This window comes from Anser brachyrhynchus (genome assembly GCF_964034855.1).
Source record: "Anser brachyrhynchus genome assembly, chromosome: 4".
In the NCBI taxonomy this organism is placed as follows: Eukaryota; Metazoa; Chordata; class Aves; order Anseriformes; family Anatidae; genus Anser; species Anser brachyrhynchus.
This window is the reverse complement of record NC_137698.1, coordinates 13,869,137-13,894,011: the sequence shown is the minus strand read 5'-3', so window position 1 is coordinate 13,894,011 and position 24,875 is coordinate 13,869,137. Positions and strand designations below refer to the sequence as shown.

Below are 24,875 nucleotides of genomic sequence, written 5' to 3'. Positions count from 1 at the left end.
ACCTGATGCAGACCTGATTTTTCTTTGCTCTCTGCTCACAAAAAGATGGGTCAGAGTGGCCACTAGCACTCTTTGTACAGGTAGCAATAATAAAGCAGTTTATGACAGTCAGAGAAGGAACCCAGGCAATGCAACTGTGTACAGACCTCATCTCTAAATGTCTTCATTTTCAGCCTTGCTCCTGGAGCTAGCCTGCTGAAGGGATGTTTCTGCTCTTACTGGTGTGTTGCACGTCCCACCGACCCTTAACCCTCACTGGCTCCATGCTTACGGTCTATAGCTGTTCAGAAGAAAACATGGATAGGAGTAAACATAAGAAACCTAACCCAGACGCTTAGTAACACAACGAACACATATCATCAAGTGAAGCCCCATTCTCATCCATGTTCTTGCTGTAACGTCTGTATGAAGCAGAGCATCTTTGTCCAGACTACCCAGTGTAGGCACTCAAAGAGAGAGGGGAACGTACACAGCATGCATTAACAATTCAATACCCACTCCTTGAAAAGTGCCTTCCTTTGCTTCTTAGAAAGTAATCCCTTAATGTCTCCTTGAAGCAGATAAAGTTGTTTGCCACTCACGCTGGTTGCTGCTTGCTCAATATTTTTCAATATTATTAAATGCATTGTTCAATGACTCAGCCAGAAGGCAGCACTAGGCTCTCACAGCTGCAAACCTCCTCCACCATTCACCCATCCAGTGTCTCTGCTGGAGTTCCCCCACTGCTGCCCCAGGAAACCTGCTCTCAGACATGCTCAGCCTGTCCTCTGCTATACCTGCTCTTTCACATGCCCTGCTACCAGGCTTGTCCCATGATGTATCAGCTAGCTTTTCTACACAGATGGATTCACCATATGGTTTTCAGCCATGCCATGACACCAGGCAGGGGGAAATACACTGCATAAATTTTTGAGATCACTGGCCTCTGGAAACCCCACAGCCAACCAGGATGAGAATTCAATTCCACATCTTTTGACAGCCTGAATCATACCTGAAGTGGATTCCTAACAGCGACGGCAAAGATGCAGTGTGGCTGTAAGAAATGCATAGAGTTACCAGCCACAATGTGCGGTTCTAGCAGAATTTCTTTTTCCCTGTGCTGTTTCTTTCCCTGAACGCTGTTTTCAACCGGGCAGAATAAAGGGGCAGGTGTGAGAAATCAACAAGTGATAGGAGAAAAATCTCCCTATCTCAGGTAAAAAATAAGACATTCTGTAGGTCCAGCTGTATAGGCTGTATAGGCTTTATACCCTTATATGCCTTTCTCTCACACTTGAACAGCAGTGCTGAATTCTGATAAAGTAATTTTGATCCAGTGCCAGGAGGTCATCTGTGTGACCTAACAAATCTTTGTACCTAACAAATACAATACGGTACAGCCACTGTGGTCTTTTCCAAGTACTTAAGAATGTGTGAATATCCCTTTCTCCAAGACAAAGTATCCATGTGCATACTTTATCCATGTGCAAAGTATCCATTTGGAAAGACACAGAATCTTAAACCCATTTTTAATTCATTAGAACAAAAGTTTTATTAAACAGCAAGTGGATCACCAATGACATGTATTTTTAAGTCAGAAAGTGGTAACCTCAACGCTAAGGAGCAAGCTTGATTAAAAAGAGAACTGCTGACTTTCTGCTCTTTGTCAAAAAATAAATACCACCTTTCCACAAATGTTTGGCATGTGTTATATTATGTTTCAGCTAAAACTTTCTAATTTTTTAGGCAAAATATAAAACCTATATACAAATATAAAAACATAAAACTTTAGTTTTTGAAAACTAGTAATAGTTACTAGAAGCTTGAAGCTATTTAACAAAGGAAGAAACAAACTTGTTTTCAGTATTTCTGAAATACATATAATGTGCAACTTACTGCAGCATTTGCTCTTGTACTAACTGAGGGAAGGAAAGTTAATTTATCATTATCAGATCATCTTAAACTACAAATTCAAACACCAATAGACATGACTCAATGTTTATCCTTCCAAAGAGCAGGAGCTAAAGACAGAAACAACCTACATAAAGATCTTAAAGAAGGATTTGTCTTGAAAAATGATTGCATAAAATCAGGATCTTCTTATTCAACAGACTACCTTGCCTTGTGTATTCAGACACATTTTCTTAAGAAAAATGGACTTTTCACGCTTATTCTCTAAGCATTGGCACAGCTCCTCAGGAATGAACTCAAGCCTAGTCTTCCCTGGAATCACATGAATCCTTTGCATTTTTCTGTCCCTTCCTGTGCTGCCAATTCTAACAATTCCAAAAGTTTCAAGTTAGGTTGCAAAATTAAGAGACTGGCTTCAGGAAACAAGGTATTTTAACGGAAATGGGAAGAGAAAGACAAGTCCTTTTTTCTGACTTTTTCTTTTTCTTTTTTTTTTTTTTAATCTGTGTTCAACGTAAGTGATTTCCAAGCATCTAACTGGAGGCTACAGACTTTTTTGACTGGATTCAGACAAGACCAGTGGCAAAAGGTACCACAAGAACCATGATAAATCCACAAGCGATGGTAATCTTGTGCTCAGAACAGCGTAAAACCAACAAGGCTCTGGTCTGCTGATCCTGAAAGCTATATGGCACCAAGCAAGTCACCTCTCAAAGGATAGTCACCTTGAAGCTTGGCAAAGCAAGCCTGCCCCTGTGATGTGGCCTATGAATATCACTTCATGAACTAGAGCAACTTTTTAAGGTATAGGACTTGGTCGGGTATTTCTCACCTACAACATTTCCACTCATAAATGACACTGCAGAGACTATCAGGGCCAAGCTCGGCCCTACACTAAAATGCAGCCCCTAAAACCAACAGTGCAGGCCATACCTCCAGCAGACCACGGAGAAGAAACAGCTTCTCCCCACAGACAACTTGCTTTCAAACGTCCTTTGAATACTTCCTACCTATTGTGTGCAGCTCCACCTGGGAGAGAAAGCAAGGTGGGCTGGCTCCAAGCCTCCTTTCTTTACAAAGGCAATTTATAGTGAAATCCACTAAAACCAACACAGCCAGGAGCTTACCTTTTATAGCAGGTATTTCTGCACGTATAAATACTGTAAAACAAACCTTTTTTTTTTTTAATGTGAAAAGCTGTTTATATAAAAGGTAAAATGACTGTGTTTATATCTAGGTCATGCCAGAATAATGTATTTGACTAAAATAGTTACAGTAAATTTTGATACCATAAAATGTGCTGCATATCAGACAGAACTGTGAGCCTTCTTTCCTTTCATATTTATGAACTTCAGCATGGAAGCTAAAAAGCGAGTGATCTGAACAGATGTGATGTTGATGGGACTCTGCTCTTTCTAGAATTTCATGTTGTGCTATCATAAGCCAGCTGGGAGACTACAGAAACAGCCTTCAAGAAATTCCTTCAGCAAGCTTGCGTTTAGCATGTGAGATGTACAGTTCTCATGTCACTTTTTTTTTTCCTTAAATAGCAAACTGTCTTTAACACACACGAAAGCCCCAAAACGCAAAACTTTGAAACGGAGTATGAAATAGCTTCTGCCCAATAGATCAATGAGCAATCTGTAATTTCAATCACTGTCATGTAGATATAGGAAAAAATGTTACCCCACTGAGTAGAAATATGGAAATACATCGGTTATTGGTGACATACCTGCAACAATACTCTCTTAAAACACTGAAGGAGCTTTCAGATGATACTGAAGCATTTTAATTAAGATCAGCATAGCTACCTGTACACCTAGTTACATTACACATTAGCCAAAGCTCCCAACACAGAGAGCTCATTGCTGACAGCACACAGACACAGGGCATAAACTCAATACATGCCATGGCCTCAAAACAGGTAATGGACAATCCCCAGGAAGTGATTATGTGTCAAAATGTTTGGGTGAGCACTGCACCAATGCAAACTTACCGCTACTGGACAAAATCAGACAGCGTAGGTGTGATCCTCACTTTTTAATAGCAATAACGACTGTGTTGTGGAAACTTGTCTCCCAAACTTGGTTCCAGTGAGCTGAATGGAGATAAAAAAAAAAACAGGCTTCACAAAAACTCAGAATATTAAAATCTCTGTTAAACTATTTACTCTGCCAAACAAGATAATGTCCCAGAAGAAATCCTGTGAGAACTGTACTTTGTTTTGTAAACGCTTATTGTTGTTGGGTCAGGAAGAATTCTCCATCTTAACATATAATTAAACTTAATGGGAAATGCTTAATTAAATTAAGAAACACAAGAAAATTCCCTCAAGGCTACAAGAACTCTGATTGCAGTGTTGCAGTAAGCCTAAACAAGGCTTAACATACTGTAGGGCACACAGGGCCAAAGTTTCTGGTCTGTTTTTAAAATGTTACAGAATATGGGTAATTAGAAATAGGAAGGATTAAATAAAATTTAAATGTAAAAAAGTGTTATTAAAGTGCCCACCAAAAAGTAAGCAAGCAGATTACAAACAAAGGATTTGTGAGAAAATCAATAAGAAATGGTAAACAGAAAATTCACAGATATAAAGATCTTATCAAAAATTCATGTAAGCAACAAGGCTCCACTTGGGTCAACGGGAATATTTTCCTCTGATCCAAGCTGGTGTAGCTACATTAATATGAAAGCTTTTGCACAAAACTTCTGTGGCTTCCATACAAATGTAATCTAACCTCACCTTCAACATGTTACGTGCTCAAATCACCAGCACGCCACTGATTTCTGGATTTACTCCACTGAAATGAAGAAAGCTAAGTCACTCGTTTTACTGAGCTAGGGTCATTTGTGTCAAGTGACCATCTGCATTCAGATCTTCAAACAGCAAACCAAAAGAAATCATCACCAACTTGCCAAAGTTTCAGGTAACACTGCAGGGAAGGACAGGGAGAGGGTGAGAAAAATGTTCCTTTAACGACACTGAAGCGTTTCATAAAATCCCATCAATTTTGCTAAACTGCTTGAGGTTCACTAATATTTTAAATGCTCCTAAGCTTCTTTCAAATGTATTTTTGATACTGCCACCAAGTAAATCTTCCCCCCCCCCCACAAACCAGAAACACACCTAAAATCTAAGTAAAACATTTACTCAGAAAAATATGCATTCGGCACTGATGATTACAGATTTGTACCCCACTGAAAGACTACAGAATAACTGGAACTCTACAAACTGGACAAGTATTGCCAAGCAAAGCTACAGTTCTGCATCCCATAGTCTTATAAGGGCAATCATTCATCTCTTCTTTCCCAAAAACTCTGCTTTTTCTGCCATTTCAGAAGCACTCATAAATCGTCACATCAAACAAAACCCCTACTGTAGTAAACGCAAGGATAATAAAGGGAACAGCATTTTAATGAGACACACAATTATGCTATACTGTACAATTCCCAAAGGGCTTTCTTTTTCTTTTTTTTTTTGCTTCTCCTAAACAAACTGTTAGAAGAGCATCATGACTCCAGAAACTATCTTTTTTTTTCTCTACCGTAACACACTTAGCCCCACTTCCTCAGCACACAGTAACTTGCAGGAAGGCACCTAACTCAAATTGACAAGCCTTCAAAATGCGTTCCTGTCAATTGCTGTTGGACAGATAAATAGGGACTAGTCAAGTGGAATACCTACATCTGAAGACGAAAATAGAAGTATTTTTAGTAATCCAGTGCCTCTTCTCGCTGCTGTACTCCTTATACCATCTCCTTTGCTCATTTCCTGCATACTTGTTTCTTTACTGAGGTGCTGTATGTAATTGAAGGAGATATTAAAGCATTAAGGAGACATTTAGGTTTCAGAACTACTTCATTAAAAACAACAACAATAACAACAAAAAACACAGTAGAATGTGTTTGTAGAGGGGAAAGGTATCTGTCTTCTTTAAACATGTTTGCTAGCATCATAGCTAGTTAAACCCTTACACTGAAAATTGATGAGAATGTAGAAGAAACAGGTACAATTATTTTGTAATAATAAGAAGAGGGAAAATTAGGTTTAAGCCCTGCCTCCAGCAAGAAGATCCCAAAGTACTGTAATTTGCTGCAGAATTACAGTCGGAGCACAAGCTGTGCTACTCAGAAGAACAGTTTTGCTTTTTTAGTTTTTAAATAACGTAATTATTTGTGTTCTTCACCCTGACAGAGACTTGTGCACTTCGAGCTTTTGTCCTCATCCTATGCCACACGCATCAAACACAAGGAGAAATATGAATGCCCCTTGAACTTGGGACAATACGGTCCCAAAAGCCTCCTGATTTTGATCCTGCACTAATACCCGTGTGACAAACCCAGTCACCTAGAGAAACTCTCCTCTAATTATGAAGTTTCAGGAGGAAAAAAAATAAATTAAAAAGCACATCAACAGTCTTAAGACAGTTTGGCATCTCCAGATCATTTTGCCTTTGTTAGATCTTGACAAAAGTCAGGGTACAAGCTGTTTTGGTCAAATCCTGACCTTTTAAAGCCAGACTCCTTTAAAATAGTTTCATTTGGGGCCCCAAGGCCTGCAGTCACTGGTGCACATCAGGTCCCTGTGCACGTTTCCAGGGGCAGTCAGACCACCCAGCCATGGTGCAGAATCTACATTGTGCCTGTTCCACAGCACAAACCTCACATTAACTTTGAGCTGTCTTCTCTTTGAAAAACGTACTTCACCATCACAATTTGCAGCTTGCGACACAGAGCCAGGAAGCATAAAGCAACCCACCCTCCTGGCAGGACACAGACGGACAGGGATGGGAGAATTATTTGCAGCAGACCAAGCTCAGCCTTACATGTCCCTCGTGGCCTTGGCACCTACACATCGTAGCTAAACCTTAGGTTTGAGGCTTCGTGCCAATACCCATGAAACTCCTAAATTACTTGAGGGGAACAGCGTAATAAGGTGGCTGCAGTAAGGAACTGCCATAACGCTTCTGGACACCTTCAGAGCATTGCACTGGCTGGAAAATATTAACCCAACTTCAGCTTTTAAGTCATTTCATATCATCTCTCCTGCATTAGTGAGCTTCAAACATGCTTATTGTTCCTGCTGCAAATAAAGGAGGAGAACTGCTGCTGCCTGTCACACACACTCCGAAGCCTGTAAGTCATGGTATAGTCCAAACATGCACCTCATTAAAAATGTTCTTTTTATTAACATTAATAAGGATCAGATTTACATGTGTAGGATCTTGTCTGATAGCTGCACAACGTTTGAGGACTTCTAGAAACACAGGAGAAAGCACCAGCATCTTTGTGAAAAGAGGTCTACGTGTCTTGCCTCGTAAAACCTTCGGCTTCTAAAATATTAACTTGACAGGGCATTTCCAGTTCATACAGCTTTAAGCTTAACTGTCTGTCAGAAAATTACATAAATCTGATTGTCCCTGTCAGAGCCAGATACGCTTTAGCTCTCAGACTTCCTAGAAATTATGTTACTTATCCTGTAGAAACAGAAGTGGTGCATTGCCAGCACAACCAGCATGCCATCATGGAGCCGGAAGCAGTTCATGCTGGTTTTGCACAGTGTGCAAAAAAAACTGCAGGAACCCCGGTTTGACCAGATGGCTGCCAGGAGGAATCCAGAACAGACCTACCTACTTCAATGGAGAAAACACCTGGAAAGGGATCAGCTGCACAACCACATGTTCCTATGACAGCTGCAATGCAACCCATGGCCTCTCCGACAGCCAGGCATGGAGAAGACCTCCGTTTGTTGGCCAACCCCTCGATTCTGCTGACAAACAGGATCAGTTTGATGGCATATTTGTATTTCCAAGCAAAGTCAAGGTGTGCTTGGGCACGTACACCACCTTGGGAGTATGTCTCCTCCCTTTTCACCATGTTCAGCCATAAGACAATGGGTCTCAGATACAGGGGGCCCCTTCATGTCTTTCCCCATCCTCTCCCAAAAGAGAAGGTCTCCGAGCTCACCTGCTTGGACCGGGATGGTCCAGTTAATTTTCCTGTCTCTATCTCTGAGCTGAATGTTTGCGTATCTTCTCCCAGAGGGTTTGAAGGATTTCTGAGGTCTCCAGCATGGAACAGCCCCATTTATGGGGTAAAAGGAGACGAGAGAGAGAGAAAAGCAATGCAAGATCCAGAGACTAATTTGTGGGATTTTTTTCCATTGGCTTCACCAAAACAAACAAGAATTGTTTACATTCAGGTTTAAGTGATATTTTTTTTTTCCCCAATGAAATCTTAGTTAGGTCATATTGCACATATGCATTTTGACAGCCTTTAATTAAAGAACCATATGTTACATTTCTACAGGGTCTCAAAATATTAGTTTATACAGGCCCCACAAATTGAAAAGTCTTGGTAGAAAGATGATTGAGGGACCTAAATACGCAGAATGATCAGCTTGAACTGCAAGACTTTTTGACTGAGGGCTCTGCTTTTTTTGTTTGCTTGGTTTTTGCGTGGTTTCTCTTCTCAAAGGGACCACCACAAATGAGAAGGGTCCTTTAAACAAATCAGTAAGTAATGAGAATCGCAACACTAGTAACAATTTTATGAAAGTTTCTTCCTAAGAATAAAAATAACATTCATTTTTATCACATGCTGTGCTTTTCTGGCATAGTTTTCTATCTTTGAGTAATGACTTGGGTATAAAATAAAACTGCTAATTTGCTACACTCGAGTTTTCACTCTCACAACTGCTGTGCTTTAAGCTGTGTCTGCTGAAACCTGAATTTTGCATATGCCTCAGAAGTACTGCAAGGTATTACTGCTTTGCTTCCCAGAGCTTTAAAGTGCTCAGAAATGGTTAAAGTCTCCCAATGACAAGACATACCGCATGAGTTCTCCACATGCTGGCAGAGCAGCTGCTAAAACCAATTAGGTCATTATTCAATCTCGTAGTTTTTCTTTAAGACGAGGGAAAAATGCAAACCTTAAAATCTTCCCGTATTATTCCAATAAAGAATGATTTCAGTCCTTTTAATATATAAGCCCAGTGAATTTACTAATGGAATAAGGCCTATCAACAAGACCTTTGCATTAAAATAAGCATCAAGATTGCATGTAGCTGGGAGAATGTGCTGGGCGTTTCATCTCAAGAACACTCATTTGGAACAGGTTCTTTGGCTCATTTTAGGCTGCATTTAATCCTGTAATTCCTAGTGCATTCTAGTGTATATATGGTAAAACCTTGATTGCTATCTGCATCTCATTTCCCCATCTTAATTTAGGTCTAAAAATAATAGTTTCAGAGCCATAACAGCTCTCAAATATTTCCCCATTAGCAAAAGGCTAATTCCTGATCTCATTCCAGGGGCAATTAAGCTGGAAAAGCAATTAAGGTTTCAGAAATCCCCGACAGTGGGAAAGGTTCAACCTAATATCCACAATCACATTAAAACAAAACATATTTTAGGGTTATTAGGAAAATATGGCTTTTGACGCTGGCCAGGAGCTCACAAGAGCTGGGTTATTACCAACCAGCCTTGCTGTGTGAAGCACGCTTCCACAGCAGGTGTCACCTAGGTCACGCGAAGTAAACGGCCAGCTCAATGCTGAATTAGTCCACGCCACAAGGAGAGCCGAAGAAATTTCTTGCTGGAGAGCAGCCCTCTAAATGAGCTGCGTGCCATCCTGGCCTTGCATTTAGCTAAAGATCTGCTCTATTTCCGAGAGCTCCTATCCTTTTGCAACGCCATCTAACAGAGCTTCCCTGCTTCGAAAGGCCCTGCTAAGCCAGCAAGTTTTCCACTGGCTCTGATGGTAAAAGCTTTTGGTCTCCAGCCCCACCACCAGCATTTCACCATACGCAGACCACTCTGCGCTATGCCAGTTCCTCCCACTCACATGCTCTTCCTCCCTTAAGAAATCCAAGGGGGATGGAGAAAAAGAGGGCTTGGGAAGAAGAGCATAACAGAAATAAGTGGCTTTTTTGAGGGGGGGTCAGAAACTTAAACCAAATGCTGGCAGGATTGTGCAGGGCCCTTAGATGTTGGGAGCCGAAATACGGGGTTTATCAGGAAAGTCTTTGGACATCATATACACTATATTTTTATTTTATTTTGTGCATCTTCAGATGACTACCCACACAGAAACAGAACTGCAACCTTATGTAAATGTCTGCAGTCAGTTTAAACTTTAGAGGTTGGATTCAGCTACCTTCCCTTACCCCAAACCCTGCAGTCAGCCTGAACTTACAAGAGAGGCTGAGACGACCAAGTGAAAAAGCTTTCCTGTGCCAGTATTTCCCATTAGCAGCCAAACGTGGAAACCAGTGAAACATGCCCCAGTCATGGCACCTTTGCCCTTCTGCAGTAGGTCCTCTGGAAGTGCAAAAGCAAACACCAACAAGGAGGTGGAGATTAGTTTTGGATTTCAGCTGGAAGTGATAAACTGTTATAAAGCACAGGGTATATTAGATCAGGAACTCTTCACAGTGAATGTTTGAAGAAGAATAATGCAAGAAGTAAAAATACAATACAATACAATAAAATCCACGGTTGGTGTCAACTTTTGTTGGTGGTTCTCTCTGACCAGAACCTGGCTTGAGCACTTTCCCTGAGTAATGCTCTCACAATTTCTATGTTATTGATGCCATGGACTTCCTACTTCTTATGGTCTCCAAGACCGGCTAGAAGACCCTCCAGAATGAGGTGGTTATCATCTAAATATAACCAACACTAGCAGCATAGACCTGTGCATCAAGTCGTGTCATAGGGCATTTCAGAGAAGAGAGATGTCATCTGTGAACCCAAGCCAGATTACGGCAGCTGAACCTCCAATGCAACAGTGACTCCCTGTCCCCAAACATAACTCTTGGTGCGCTGCACCACAGGACTTCCCCTGTATTGAACAAGCAAGAAAACAAAAAGCTCATAACTTAGCTGGTAGAATAGAGCAAATTAGTTGTGATTTTAGTCTTGCATGTTTTTAAACCAAGAATCTTTGCTGCTGGCACAGTTGCCTACAGATTTAAAACACACACACAAAGAAAAAAGAAAACAGTGTGCATGCCCTCACCTAGTCCTACTCTCAACTCAGTTGCAGATTTCCATGCCTTACAGCCCCAGTTACACATTCAGCAGGAGGCACCTCCCTGCTCTCCTCACGTGAACAAAGATGTTTGAACACCTCCTGGATGTGCATGGGTGACCAAGAAACACCAATCATGTTGTCACTTCTTGCTTAAGTCAAGTTCCATAGAAATGACCTGAATGAAGATACCAGCCTGCTTGGTAAGGATAATAATGTTGATGAATAATGATACATCTTCTGTGATAGCAATTTCATTCACTGAACAGATTTGACAGTACAGTGAGGTTATTATGCATTATTTTTAGTACTAGAAATCAATGGCACTATTGTCCTTTTCAGTTCAATTTGATTTAGATGAAGCTCGGTGTGCAGAGAGAATAATGAGGAGCACTGCCTCACATTAAATGGAAACAGAAATCATGTTCTTAGCAGGGTGTGTTTTATGATAACGCGATTGTTCTGCAAGCAGCTTCTTATTTCAATATTTTGGATGTTTAAATAAAGTGTGTGCTCAAGACATATGGCAGTCTTTTAGAAAATATATTTCTCCAGCAGAAAAATGCCAAGTTCTTTTGTAAGGAGAGCTGCTGTCACCGTGATTCTCAAGAGTGGATGGACAGCAGACGCCCGAGGGACAAAGACCTTCCTCAGGAACATCTGTGTGGTTTGGGCGTCTGCCCAGGCTTGAGTTCGAGTTCCTTCTTCTAACAAGAGCTTGAGACTGGGGCTTCTATCACCTGAATGAGTTGCCCAGTCTATTCTAGTACTTGCTATTCTTGGTGAAAAACTTTCTAGGGCTCTGGTTTCCTCTTACTGCAGAATGGATTTTTTCATATATCCTTTAAATGTCAAACATTTTTGCAAGGCAGAAAAACTGCTTTCTCCTAACCAAAGGAAGCAGCAGGACAAATTTTTGTTACAAAGTTCTGTCAGAGGACTTCCACAGAAAGAAATGCACAAGTTACCTCCTCTTCTCTTCTGAACAAAAAGAAACACAGCTGCTTTTTACTACAGCTCTGAGCTACAAATCCCCCAATCATACCCCGCCTTTCCCAAGTGCTGGAAGACCTACCTGCCTCCTACACGGGCAGGATGGCCCCTGCCATCCTCTCAGCCTGCACCTGTGCTGCACAGAAATCTGCTCTGCATGAAAAATAAAGCTTAGCAGCATGAACTAAGCTAGATTTAATATTAATTAAAAAAAAAAAGAATAAAGAACCTCCTGGTGCTGATTGCTTTGATATGGCTCCCGTTTCATTGAATACATTTATTGAATTAATTAAACAAACAACAACAAAAACCACAAACCTCATGAACTGCATTTCTTTGGTGCTGCAGCTGAACTTCCCAGCTTTTCCACCCAAGTATTTAAAGACGCAAGGGAGCATACCTGAGGACGTGCATAAGAAGAACTATACATGCAGTACGTTTGGCAGAAGCTAAGTATGTACCCCCTTTTGTGAGATACCGCAACCCTTAAACAAGTTGTCTCAACCATCCATCGAATCAGTTTGTCCAGGCAACCTGGCACTCTATTCCAAAGGGACCTTGACAGACTTGACAGGTGGGCCTGTGTAAAGCTCATGAGGTTCAACAAGGCCCAGTGCGAGTTCCTGAACCTGGACTGGGGCAATCCCAAGCTCAAATACAGGCTGGGCAGAGAATGGATTGAGAGCAGCCCTGAGGAGAAGGACCTGGGGGTGCTGGTTGAAGAGAAACTCAACATGAGCCATCAGTGTGGGCTTGCAGCCCTGAAAGCCAACCGTATGCTGGGCTGCATCACAAGAAGTGCAGCCAGCAGGTTAAGGGAGGTGATTCTCCCCCTCTAGTCTGCTCTTGTGAGACCCCACCTGGAGTGCTGCGTTCAGCTCTGGGGCCCCCAGCACAAGAAAGACATGGACATATAAGAACGAGTCCAGAGGAGTGCCAAAGATGATTAAGGGGCTGGAGCACCTCTCCTATGAAGACAGGCTGAGGGAGTTCGGGTTGTTCAGCCTGGAGAAGAGAAGGCTCCAGGGAGACCTTATAACAACCATCTAGCACCTAAAGAGGGCCTAAAAGAAACCTGTGGAGGGACGCTTTATCAAGGAATGTAGGGATAGGACAAGGAGTAATGGCCTTAAACTAGAAGAGGGTAGATTTAGATTAGAAATGCAGAAGAAATTCTTTACTCTGAGGGTGGTGAGGCACCGGCACAGGCTGCCCAGAGAAGCTGTGGATGTCCCATCCCTGGAGGTGCTCAAGGCCAGGCTGGATGGGGCTTTGGGCAACCTGGTGAACTGGAAGGTGTCCCTGCCCATGGCAGGGGAGCTGGAATTAGATGATCTTTATGGTCCCTTCCAACCCAAACCATTCTGTGATTCTGATTCTACGATTCAAGTGGCAGGAGGTGGGTCTAAGTCCATGAGCTCTGCCATGTACAGCATGTGGGGATTGCTACAGACTTTGTAAAGCCTGGAAAAGGAATAAAAGTTGTGACCAGCTGAAGAGTTATAGTTAGACTGTCCCCTTGCATTCAGGAAGCCATGTGATGTGAGCGACAGCACTCATTTCACCTGTCCTAAAGACGCAGACACCACGGGCCGGTAGATGGCACTCTGTTAATGACCTACACACACTTAGAGCCATAGAATATTTCTGCAGTAAGTGTAAAAGCCTAAAGCTCTTCTTGCCTGCTCTGTGGAAGAGGCAGCATTTTGTTGGCAAAAGATGCCCAGCTCTGTCCCTGGACCTATGCTCCACGCACAAGTACAGCTCAGTTCCTTTCTGCAATGACTTCGGCTATGCTGACTGATGCACATCAGGGCTGCATATCATCTGCCTGTCTGCAACCCTAGGCACAAAAGGGAGGCTTAGTGCCCTCTTTACCAGCCACCCACACCCTTACATCTTCATCTGCAGCACAACAGCGATGCAGGAACATTCTGTGTTGGAGACACAGGAAAGGTTGTGCCTGAGGGGTAAGATGCACAATTATTTTTCAAGGCAGAAGGCTGCAACTTGCAGTATCACCCTTACCTAGGCATGAAAAAGGTCTGAAGAAACTCTTGCTACTAAGCAAAGCAGAGTGCCACAAGTTTTGAATTACACACGGTCATCAGCCAAACTCAGTACAGCCTGAAGACTTTCAGCTCTCCTTGGCAGAAAACAGGCCCTGCACACCAGTGATGCAATGTCTTGGCAGGGCACTTTCTCACTGTACCAATGCACAAATACAAATTACAAGGAACTTTCAGCCCTGTCACACAGATTCAGCATGAGACAGGTAACTGATGCTTTTGAAAACATGACACAAAATCCCAGCTCTTCAATAAAAGAAAAGAAATAGCTTTGCAGCAGTCATTCTCTTCAACACAATCAATCAGTTCTACTAAGACTTTTCTCAGACACTCAGCACACCGTTGAAGGGCAACTTCATAGCAATTTTAAGTCACTGAGATACTATATTTGCAGCATTATTATATACTTGTGGGCATCTTCCTAGTTAAGACCGTTTATTTCCTCCTAAGAAACAGCCTTGAATATGGGCACCACTGGATGCCTTCAAATAGATCTCTGAAAGCAGCACACCTGTGGCACTGAACAGCAGACAGCTTGTTTGTGTCCTTGTAACACCTTTCTCCATTTGGTTATGAAGAAGCAAACAATGCTCCTTCACTTTGATTCCACTTGGCTATCACGCTTTAACTGGCTTTCACGTTAAATAAGTAGGACAGAAGAAAAAAAGAAAATGAGAATGGAAAATGCTTTTGGATAAAAGGACACGAGTGCCTTCAGTAGAATGAATATGAACTAGCCACCCAGAAGCCAGCAAGGCAACAGTTCGTACATGCTGATGGCTTTTGTTTATCTTAATAAATAGCCTTACTTTCCTATCTTGCCGAAACTGAGGTTTTCAGTAGCAGATTGAAAGCTGGCATCTCATCCACTGTGAAATTTGAATTCTCCTTTCAGGAGCATTATCCACAAGCAACTTGGGGCACACAGAGTGGAAATTTCAGGTCTGTCATAAAAAGAGAGGCAATTTTCTCAGTTTGGAAACACCAGCCTCCAACCAGAAAGATTCTTTTTTCTCCATCACAGTGTGAAAACACACACTTCCGGTAGCAATAAAGCTTTTAAGTAAGGAGGTTTCAGGCTGCATTACCAATCAAAATATATTAGACGGTCTATTTAATATAGCAGAAAAAAATGCCTAAGCATCCAAATGAAGTTTAACAAAAATCTAACCCGCTTGGAGTTACTCAAATTCTGCCAAAGCTGTAATAGAGCTTGAGCTTATTCACTCCAAACTGGTGAAAAGCTACAAACAGTGCTGTTTAGAGCAGAAATTAAAAACTTTTATTTCCATTAGACAGCAGCTACCTGTTTGAGTTTTCCACTCCTGTGAATATATGTGTGGAGTCCACATGGAGTGATGGATTCGATGGATTCAAAATCTGGCCTGAAGTGTGACTGCTGCACCCAAACTCCGCTTTGGATACACAGCTTCAAATTCTAAGTACTAGCAAAGACTCTCCCACCCTCAGTCTGCTTTCTGTACGTGTTTTAAACACCTTCTGATAAGCACATATTTGACAAAAGCTGAGCATGTATCAACAGCAAAATGCTGTTGCCAACATGCAAACATAAATCTTTGAGACATAGCAAAAGAAGACAAGCCTATAAAATAAATAGAGCTAATCCTTCTGCCCTGCTCCATACCAGTTTTAGCCCCGTGTCTAGTGTTAGGTACTACACTTCCAGAAAGTTACTCACCAAAATCAAGGAATCCAGAAGAAATTATGAAAACCATCAGGTGATGAAAACTTGCTTAGAGAATATGCACAACATGCGTATTGTGGAGGAACACCTCCAGAGGTATTTTAGTACAAAAGCCTGAAAATTATTCTAGCACATCCATTTCCTACAGTATAAGCATTAGAGGTGATCAAGCAAAATTGTGTACGTTTTTACAAATAAATGTGACCTAATTGAAAAAAAAATAAAATCTCTGGAGCTGCCCATAGGAATACAAATAGTTGAGACTGGTTTGCAGCAATAGATAAATATTAATGGGACACCAGTATAAATCCCTGCAGCAGACCACACTGCCATTTGAAATGCAGAGAGCTAGCAAATACAAAGGAAATTGCTTTTAAGTGTTCGGACTAGAACTTTTTACTTCAGTGCTCATTTCTAGAAAGTAACTGCTTTCTCCTCTGTGTTTCCCTATTTTTGACGTATACATCAGGGCAGGGAGTTTGCAAACACAACAAGAGAGCACAAACCCCAGGTATTTTTCACAACTGCTTTTGCAGTGGTGCAAGATGAAATCCTGTACTCACAGTCATGAGGCAGACGTTCTTGGTCAAACCTTAAGTTCTGGAGCAGTTTCAACTGTGTTTCCTCTAAGTTTCTTTTTACCTCTTACTTGCTACTGAACTTTCGAGTGTTCTTACTGTCCATTGCAAGACAGCAACGATGCCTCTCATCCCACAAATGTTTGAAATGGCTTTTATAATCATGAAGCACCTGCGTGGCTGTGCACATGTAATTGTGTATTTGTTCACTCAGTTAGGTGGCTTTTTATATCGTCATAAGACACCTCCCAACATTTCTTTGGGGCTGTTTCTAGGGGCTAGACATAACTGAATTATCCTTGGTACCAGAAAACAGAGACCTCTGGGCAGCATCTGACTAATTAACTGCACATTAATTAATGAATGAATTTCAGTGCTAGGTTAAAGGTTGGACCAGATGATCTTTGACGTCTTTTCCAACCTAAATGATTCTATGCACAGTTGTCTGCTGAGAAAACACATCTTGTCAGTCAAGCTCGCAGCATCCAGTTTTTGGGATACCTGCCACCTCAAAAGCATGATGTACCCTTTGTCCTCTCAACAGCACCATCTTCCACCTCCCACTGCCAAACAGCATGCTCTTTCCCCTCCTTCTTCCCATCTCCCCAGCAGCATCAAGCTGAGAGGGGCTGTCCTACCACCCACAGTTGACCCGTTTGCTGTGCTGTAGCAGCAGCACTGCAGTTCAGTCATCCAGGTTCAGACAGGAGAAGGAATTTGGGGGTCCAGGCAATGTCCTCCACAACTCCTCCTCTGGGTCTATGCCCATTATGCAGAATCCTATCTGTAAGCTGCCTGTATGAGCACAATGAACTAGGTCTTGATTTCTGAAGCCCTGTAAATTATTCACTGAAATGGTCCCGCTCCTCGTCCTTGCTGGCTCTAGGAGAGTCCATTAATCCATACAACTCATCACGTGGGAGCACTTCGGCAGGTGTTCTGCTTGTGAATTTTCTTTCAGGAATGGCTTATTATCCTTGTACCACCCTATGGTTTCTGGTACAGCGATGCTTCTTCTCTAGTAGGCCAAGGGACTTGGCTATTAGGTTGGTCTCAAAAGCTACTGGCTTGCAATCTTCTTTACCAAAGGTTATTTGCACCCACTGAATACAGTATCCATACTGCAAAATTTGATAGATGAAGCCTGTTCTGTTGACTTCTTAAAATGAATTTTCTTGAAGAGGATGAGCAAGCAAAGAGGCACTTAAAGTAGCACATCACTGAGTTAATATACTACAATTTTACCAAGCTAATTAAAGACAGAACAATGTGATGATCAAATTAAGGTCATGGTTAAGATAAAACCAATAAATCAAGACGTCCAAGTGATGAAATTGCCGATACATCAGGATATAAAATCAAACAACACAATTTACAGTAAAAATAAGCTATTTCATTCAAACCTTCCTTTGGAAGAGGGCATGACAAGCAATTTCTTTCTAGTTTGAGCCCTCAGCCCCACTTCCAGCAGTAAGCGCAGTGACCCAATTAAGGAAAAGTACAGATGGATGTTTAAATCCATCAGAACTGAAACGTTCGTGGTGGTCTAATGTCCTTGCCAAGCAGATTTAAGCAAGCACCACACTACCTTTAGAGCATGTTAGGGAGACATTTCATTTCTGCTTCCTCTCAGTCCCTGACCTGATTCCACCTGGTCTTTGGAGATGAAAAGAGAGAGTCCTGCAGAGCTGTGTGCTTGCAGACAGACCCTTCTTTTCAAGTTCTGACAAAGCCAAGAAAAATATTTTGTCCAGAGTTGCACTAACAGAGTTGCAACTAGACAATTGTAAAGGACATCAATGATGACCATACTCAACCTTCTTATAATAAGATGAAATCAACAGCAGTTCTCTCTCCCTCAACAAGTGAGTTATCCCACCAGACATATGTCCTTACACCTCTGTGTTACGCTGTGAATAACATGTAGTAGAAGCTTTCTTAAGTTTACCCCTCTTGCTGGGAGCACTGTAGCCTTCCTGCTCAATCTCTCCTCTTTTCTTTCCTAAGGGATCAAGACAGCTTTGGGGATACCGTCTACATTCATTTTATTCCCTTTTAATCCACAGGAGAGTCTGTCCATTCTTTGTAATTAAAATGAACAAGGTTTCCTTTCCTCGGGTAATGAAGTACCTCTTTTATTTACTGTATTCTACAGTTGGCTAACAAAACAGTAACAATTGGACTCACCAGAAGAAAAATAGAATTCCTTTACTTCCACAGCCCATTGGCCTACTTCACTGTTAAAAATCACCTACCCCAAATACTGCACATATATCATACATATTGTATCAACTACGTTTAATGATGGAAATTGATATGATGACTATCTATATTGTGTCCATCCCTTTTTACCAAGACACAATCCCTCTATACTGAACCACCTCAAAGGGACTGACCTCAGCCACTTTCTCCTAAGCATTCTGCAACACAAGCTGAAGTCCTCCAACCAGATAGTAACCTGTAACTCTGTTCAGGTTATGGTGCTGTGCAATTATCTGCTTTAATCTTGCTTTATCACTTTTCCCTTTAATTTCACCGTTACTGCAAGCCACTTGGCATACTTTTATTTTCTTCTTTCACACAACAACAAAGAATCTGCAATCATACACAGAGTGAGTTTTGGGCAGCACTACTAAGAGCTAAAAGCAAAACCCTGCTGAAGATGAAAGCGCTGATATATTCATTTCACTCTTAGCTTACCTGTGCAGCATGGACATGGTTTTCACAGCAGTTACATTCTTTCACAGGTGAAATAGTAAGAAGCCATGCAACCATTGCTCAGTTCTGCAGCATGGGTACCGCCACACCACTGCTGGATTTGAGGGTAAGCACTGCTCCTTGGAACAGCTCATCGTCAGTATGACCATGAAGCCTCACTGAAAACAGAGGGAACAGACTTTTGCAGATATTTTCCTACATTATTAAGAAACAGGGTCCCTAGGAGAGTATACTGTTAAATTGGATCTTGGTCAGCCTTGTCATTCTGGTTCCCTTTTCCTAACCTATCATTAATAAATGAAGAACACTGCTGTTTGGAAGTAGCTGATAGAAGAAACAATAGATCTAATTAGACCTGTGTGCCCTCAAGCCCATCATCTTGTATCTCATAATGACCAGGCACAAGATGCTCAGAAGGCAAAGGTAAACCTCCTGCAGACAGATGTGGCTAAATCTTGCTCTCATTACAACTCTCCTTGTCCCAAACAATTTGTTACCTTCAAAGCATGTCATCAAGTATCTCTCCCATGATCAGTTCTGCATTGCTCATAAACTCTTCATTTTTACCACTGTATGAATCTTTGGTACATTTCTAGCATCTTTGGTTGGTCTATGACAGCCTAAACTATGGCGCAGATCACAGTGCACTCACAGTTTTGTTAACTCTCCAATTTCACAATGGAAGCCACTAGCTCAGAGTACTTACATTTTTGTTGGATGGGGCTTTGGGCAACCTGATCTAGTGGAAGGTGTCCCTGCCCATGGCAAGGGGGTTGGAACCAGGTGATCTTTAATGTCCCTTCCAAGCTAAACCATTCTGTGATTCTCCAATTCTTAAGTCACTGCACAGTGTGCTCCTTCATGAATGCTCAGAACTGCTAGTTGACATACATTGTCTGTTACACAAGCATTGCTGCCTACTACAAATATGCTGCACGTTATCAGCATTCCTTACTTCTGGATAGAAAATAAGGAATTAATTTGATGAATGTCAGGTTTGGTTCATGTCATCATGATGTATCCTGAAAGATTAAACAGAGCTATCCCATGAAATCAGATTCATTTCAGTCAGCACCCACAATGCAAATTCTTTCATTGAAAGAATTTACTCCACCTTGGCTGTACACAGTAGCTGACTACAATTAGATCTACGTGTTCTGGTCATGGTTTCATGTCTTGTTTCTGATGAGTTCACAGCCAGCTACGGCTCTATATTTACCAGAAAAAGAAAATGCTATGCACCTCCTGTTGACAACAGAAATAACTGTACATTTCAGCAAATCAAACACAAGGCTACAGGTATTAACCCTGGAAGTCTCCAGTAGAAATATTTTTTAATCTAAGGTGGGACAGGCTCATAAATAATTTAAAGAGAGTTATGACTTTATATTATCTGAGTAGTATATCTGGGAGGCAGGACCGGAATCAGTGGTGTGGGCTATTCCCCTTTGAGATCTGTAATAAATTTCTTACATTATAATCTGTTGTGAAAAATATTCTGGTTGTCACGCTCCGTACTCTGGAGGCATTCTAAGTGGCCTGCCACTGAGTCCCCATTGGCTGATAACACTGTCCAAATTTCTCATCATTTCACACTTTTGCTCCATAGCCGTATGCTTGTTACAGCTCACTGCTATAAAAATGATTTTTAATGGAAAAGATCTGACAGGAACTTTATGCTTCCTTGACAAAATTTTTATTGGGCTGAATGCTGGAGCATTACTGACGTAGCTCTGGACAGGCAGCTATGAGCTGAGGAATTGCTCTGGGAGGAGGGTGGGGAGGAAGCTTTTATTACTCTACTTATATTTCTCTGAAATGAAACGCCCCCAGAGCAGAGGGAGGATCTTGGATGCTGCTGTCAGAGAGCAGTATGATCCCTCAGGGCTTATCACCACACTCATGCTATCAGGAAGAGAAGTAACATTATTTTTATCCAAAACCTGACACATACCCAAGTCTTATGGCCCCTTATCACCCTAATACTTAAATGCATTCCAGTCTTGTGCTCATCCTCAGCTAACATCTATGAAATGAGAAGCAGATAGAGACTAAAAGCTCCTGGACATGTTGGCCCATTTTCTGCTTTCTCTCTAAACTCCCAAATGTGGAATTTGGGCCTGCTGCACCTCCCCTTGACATCAGCAACCTCGGGTGCCAACGTAGGGCTATATCCCAAGCATGATTCAGAGGCTCCAACCCTGCACAATGAAGCTGAGTGTGAAGCCAAGCAGCATAAGAAACTTACTCAAGAAAAAATTTACTAACAGACCTAAAGCAACAAACCTCAGGGAGCTAAGAATATTACTAATCAAAGTCTGACCTTCAAAAGTTCTGACTAGCTCCTGCTGATTTCCAAAAAGTAGGACATTTATTTGGTTTCACCAGAAAAAAAAAAATTAATGCTGAAGTCTAACATGCAGAAGCAGCCTAAAGATGTTAGGTCTGGATTTACAGAAGTATTTAAGGGCTTAAAGATGCAGATACAGACAGTAGCATAATTTTGAAAAATGCCTAAGTACCTAGTATTATGAAAATCCTCTGAAAATCTGGCTAGGTACTTATCTGTATCTTGAAGTGTTTAATGCTGAATTGACCAAAGTTCACAGTCCTCCAACACTCCTACGAATACTGCTAAAAATCTGGCCTTAAGGAGCCAATAGCTTTTAAAAAGTCTTAGGGAGTTTGACTCAGAACCTGAGAAGGATTTACATGCCTATAAGACATGTAGATGTTTTCCTCCCTTAAATGTGGCCCTTGGTGTATCCATTGCTGTCTCCCTGCTTTCTTATGGTAGTGCTTATCTGCAGGTAATATTGCGTGGTATGAAAATTCTCATGCGACTTTGTTGGCATCTGCAATCAGGAAAATAAAATGAAATAAAATATAAAATAAAATAAAAACTTAGAAGAGCTTTTTGATTAAGCCACATCAACAGCAACTAAAATGACGTGCTTAGTCACAAGTTCTGCATAAGGCAGCATACTGTATAGAGGCTTCTTACTGTTCCCCAGGTATATGTTAACCTAGCAGAAATCAGCATCTATTGAAGTAAAGGTTAATTAGAATTTATAAACAATTTAGAACTGCAAGCTGTCCCTCAAGGGGCTCCTCAGTTGTATAAAAAGTATCACTTACTGGGAAAAATACTTCAGAAACTTCAGCTAACAAGTAAAGAACATGCAACTCTAAAGGTCTAAAGGCTTCTAATATATGTCCTAGGACTTGCAAAGATTCACACTTCTTCCACTCAACGACTGACTCAGTTTTACAAGATAAGGACAACTCACAGTTAGTTGATCCACCATGTAGCTGAAATGGCAGGAGGACAGTTAATTATCTAAAGAAATATTTGGTGAAGTTTAACAGAGCTTCCTGAACAAAACACTTCATAAAAGCATCATTTGCTTCTTGCCTCATGAGCAGCAGCCCAAGCCTGTTGGCCTCACTTGTTTCCCACACTGTGGATTACAGCCACTTCGTGTTGTTGGCAATTATTAGAAGTATTTCTCTATATAAGCAATCGGGGCTTCTCATTCCATATCTACATTAAATGTGGGTATATTACTGTACTAAAGGAGATTAAAGAGGAAATTAAGTGTCAACTGTGCACTATGCACTGAGAGAGCTAGGTACTGAGTATTTCAGGCTGGCTCTTCCTTCTCATAGTAGCACTAACAGTTATAAGAACACAACATCTGCATTGTCTAGAATAAAGAATTGCTCACTGAAACTGCAGTGCTAAAACAAAAAAGATGTAATGGCATCTGGTCATACCTGGAAGTCCTTTGTTCTGTGGTAATCTCGTTACTGGTACTCCCTGGATGCCTAGCCTCTTTGCTGTGACTTAATGATGTCTTGTGTGTAGATGCAAGCATACCAGTAAGGCAGTGGCCACTTCACAGAATGGCTCGGGTTGGAAGGGACCTTAAAGCTCCTCCAGTTCCAACCCCCCTGCCACGGGCAGGGACACCTCCCCCCAGACCAGGTTGCCCAAAGCCCCATCCAGCCTGGCCTTGAGCACCTCCAGGGATGGGGCATCCACAGCTTCTCTGGGCAGCCTGTGCCAGTGCCTCACCACCCTCTGAAGAATTTCCCCCTAACCTCTATTATATATCTCCCCTCTTTTAGTTTAAAACATTCCCCCTTGTCCTGTCATTATTTGACTGAGCAAAAAGCTGCTCTCCATCTCTTTTATAAGCTCCTTTTAAGTATTGAAAAGCTGCAAGAAGGACACCCCGGAGCCTTCTCTTCTGTAGGCTGAACAGCCCCAGCTATCTCAGCCTTTCTTCATAGGAGAATTTGGGCACCTGTCACCAGAAGCCCAGGGCAGTGAAAGCCCAAGGTCTAGATTTCCTTTCCTGACAAGCTGTGTCACAACAGCTGCTTTGTGCTGCCAGCATTTCCATGTCACCGGCAGGCCCGTGTGGAAAACAAGAACTGTATTTCATCACAAATGCTGAGGCTCTGGCGTTTGGTTTTGTTCCAAAAACAGGACAGTATCAAGAACTTCCACAGAAAAATTGTGATGCAACATGCAAGCTGAACACACTTTTCCAAAACAGTCATGAGCAATTACCTTCGATATGAGAGACGAGGAAGAAAAATGCATAGGATTATACATGCAGCTGAAGGCAGTCCTGCTGAATGCCCACGAGCTACTGAGTTAGTCACTTTCTCCATACCAATCCTTAAATATTTGGTGTGCTCCCACCCCGCCCCCCGGCAGCATTTTAGAGAGAATTATCTCTTCTTCTTAATGCCAACATTAAGAAATTTCACTGGATAGATCAGAAAGTGGTCAAGGAAGAGAAACCAATGCTAGAAAAAAAAATCTCAGCAGCAATATAAAAAGTAAGTAAAGAACAGCAATTCAAAGGAATTTATGTTTTCATTTATTATTGTAGTACCTTTCTTTACTCAGAGGGAGATTGAAAATAAATGACGTGCTCAAGTGAAATACTGAATGGATCAAGTTTTTGTGTTGTGAATATAAAATCATGTCTGCTTTAAAGTACTCTGGGAGAATGAATGCTTTAGATGAAATTCTGTGTTTTCATTTTCCCATGAAGATCCTGCTGCAATAGCAACAGGATGTACATGTTGCAGATCAGAGAAGACAGCTCTTGGATGATTTACTTTAAATCACTCGTCCCTCTCCTCCCTGGTAAGACGACAGCCAGTCCACTGGCTGGGAAGTGAGTTAACCCCATTAGAAAGTTCCGTACCGACAGGTTGAAGCTACAAAATACCAAGCTGCAGACCCCAAGTCTTAATTCAGAGAGGGATCAAAAACTTCTTAAAGCATCGAAGTGACTATATAGATTTATATCAAGCATTCTATCCAGGATGTTGTCTCTGACAACAGTTAGTACCGATGCTTAGGAATGCAGAGAAGAAAGTGGTATTTCCCCTCATACTGGCTGTGCAAAGTTTAAAAATCGTCTCAGCAGGAGAAGACCTCGGCAGGATGGACCACAATGTTTACTAGGCATGGATTGACGTACACTCTACAAATGACTCTAATGTCATTTCCTGACCCCCACAGGATCCTGAAGCAACAACTTGCATGCACAATTTAATTACACTTGGTAAAGAGAAAGCCTTCCTTTTATTTGCTTTAACCTGAGGCCCACTTACTTAATAAGAAGCCACAAACTAAAGGTTCCCATTCATCCTCCAGTTCTCATAATTTCATAAAAAGTCTCTCGTAATCCTCCCTCTGTCATTTCTCACCCCAACTAGGGAATCCTAGCCAATTTAGTCTCTTCTCAGAGAGTTCAGGGCAGTGTGGAGCCTTTTGCCATCTGGTCAGCCAGGTTAATACATTAATAGATGCTACATGTGCTTGTTTCACAGGCTGAAGTCCACCCCAGCAGCACACCAGTCCAA

The 24,875-nt window shown here is 41.7% G+C and overlaps 2 protein-coding genes across 2 annotated transcripts in view; one reads left to right on the top strand and one right to left on the bottom strand.

Moving 5' to 3' along the window:
- Window positions 1-24,875, top strand: part of LOC308195067 (uncharacterized protein) — a 1,623,621-nt gene that overhangs the window by 146,614 nt on the left and 1,452,132 nt on the right. The gene's annotated exons all lie outside the window — the stretch shown is intronic.
- Window positions 1-24,875, bottom strand: part of LOC308195061 (uncharacterized protein) — a 535,750-nt gene that overhangs the window by 490,829 nt on the left and 20,046 nt on the right. The window contains exons 3-6 of the mRNA XM_080591884.1: window positions 5,576-5,689; window positions 4,634-4,823; window positions 3,887-3,988; window positions 147-280 (exon numbers count right to left, since the gene is read on the bottom strand). The gene's annotated coding sequence lies outside the window, so the exon portion shown is untranslated. The remainder of the gene's footprint in view (window positions 1-146; window positions 281-3,886; window positions 3,989-4,633; window positions 4,824-5,575; window positions 5,690-24,875) is intronic.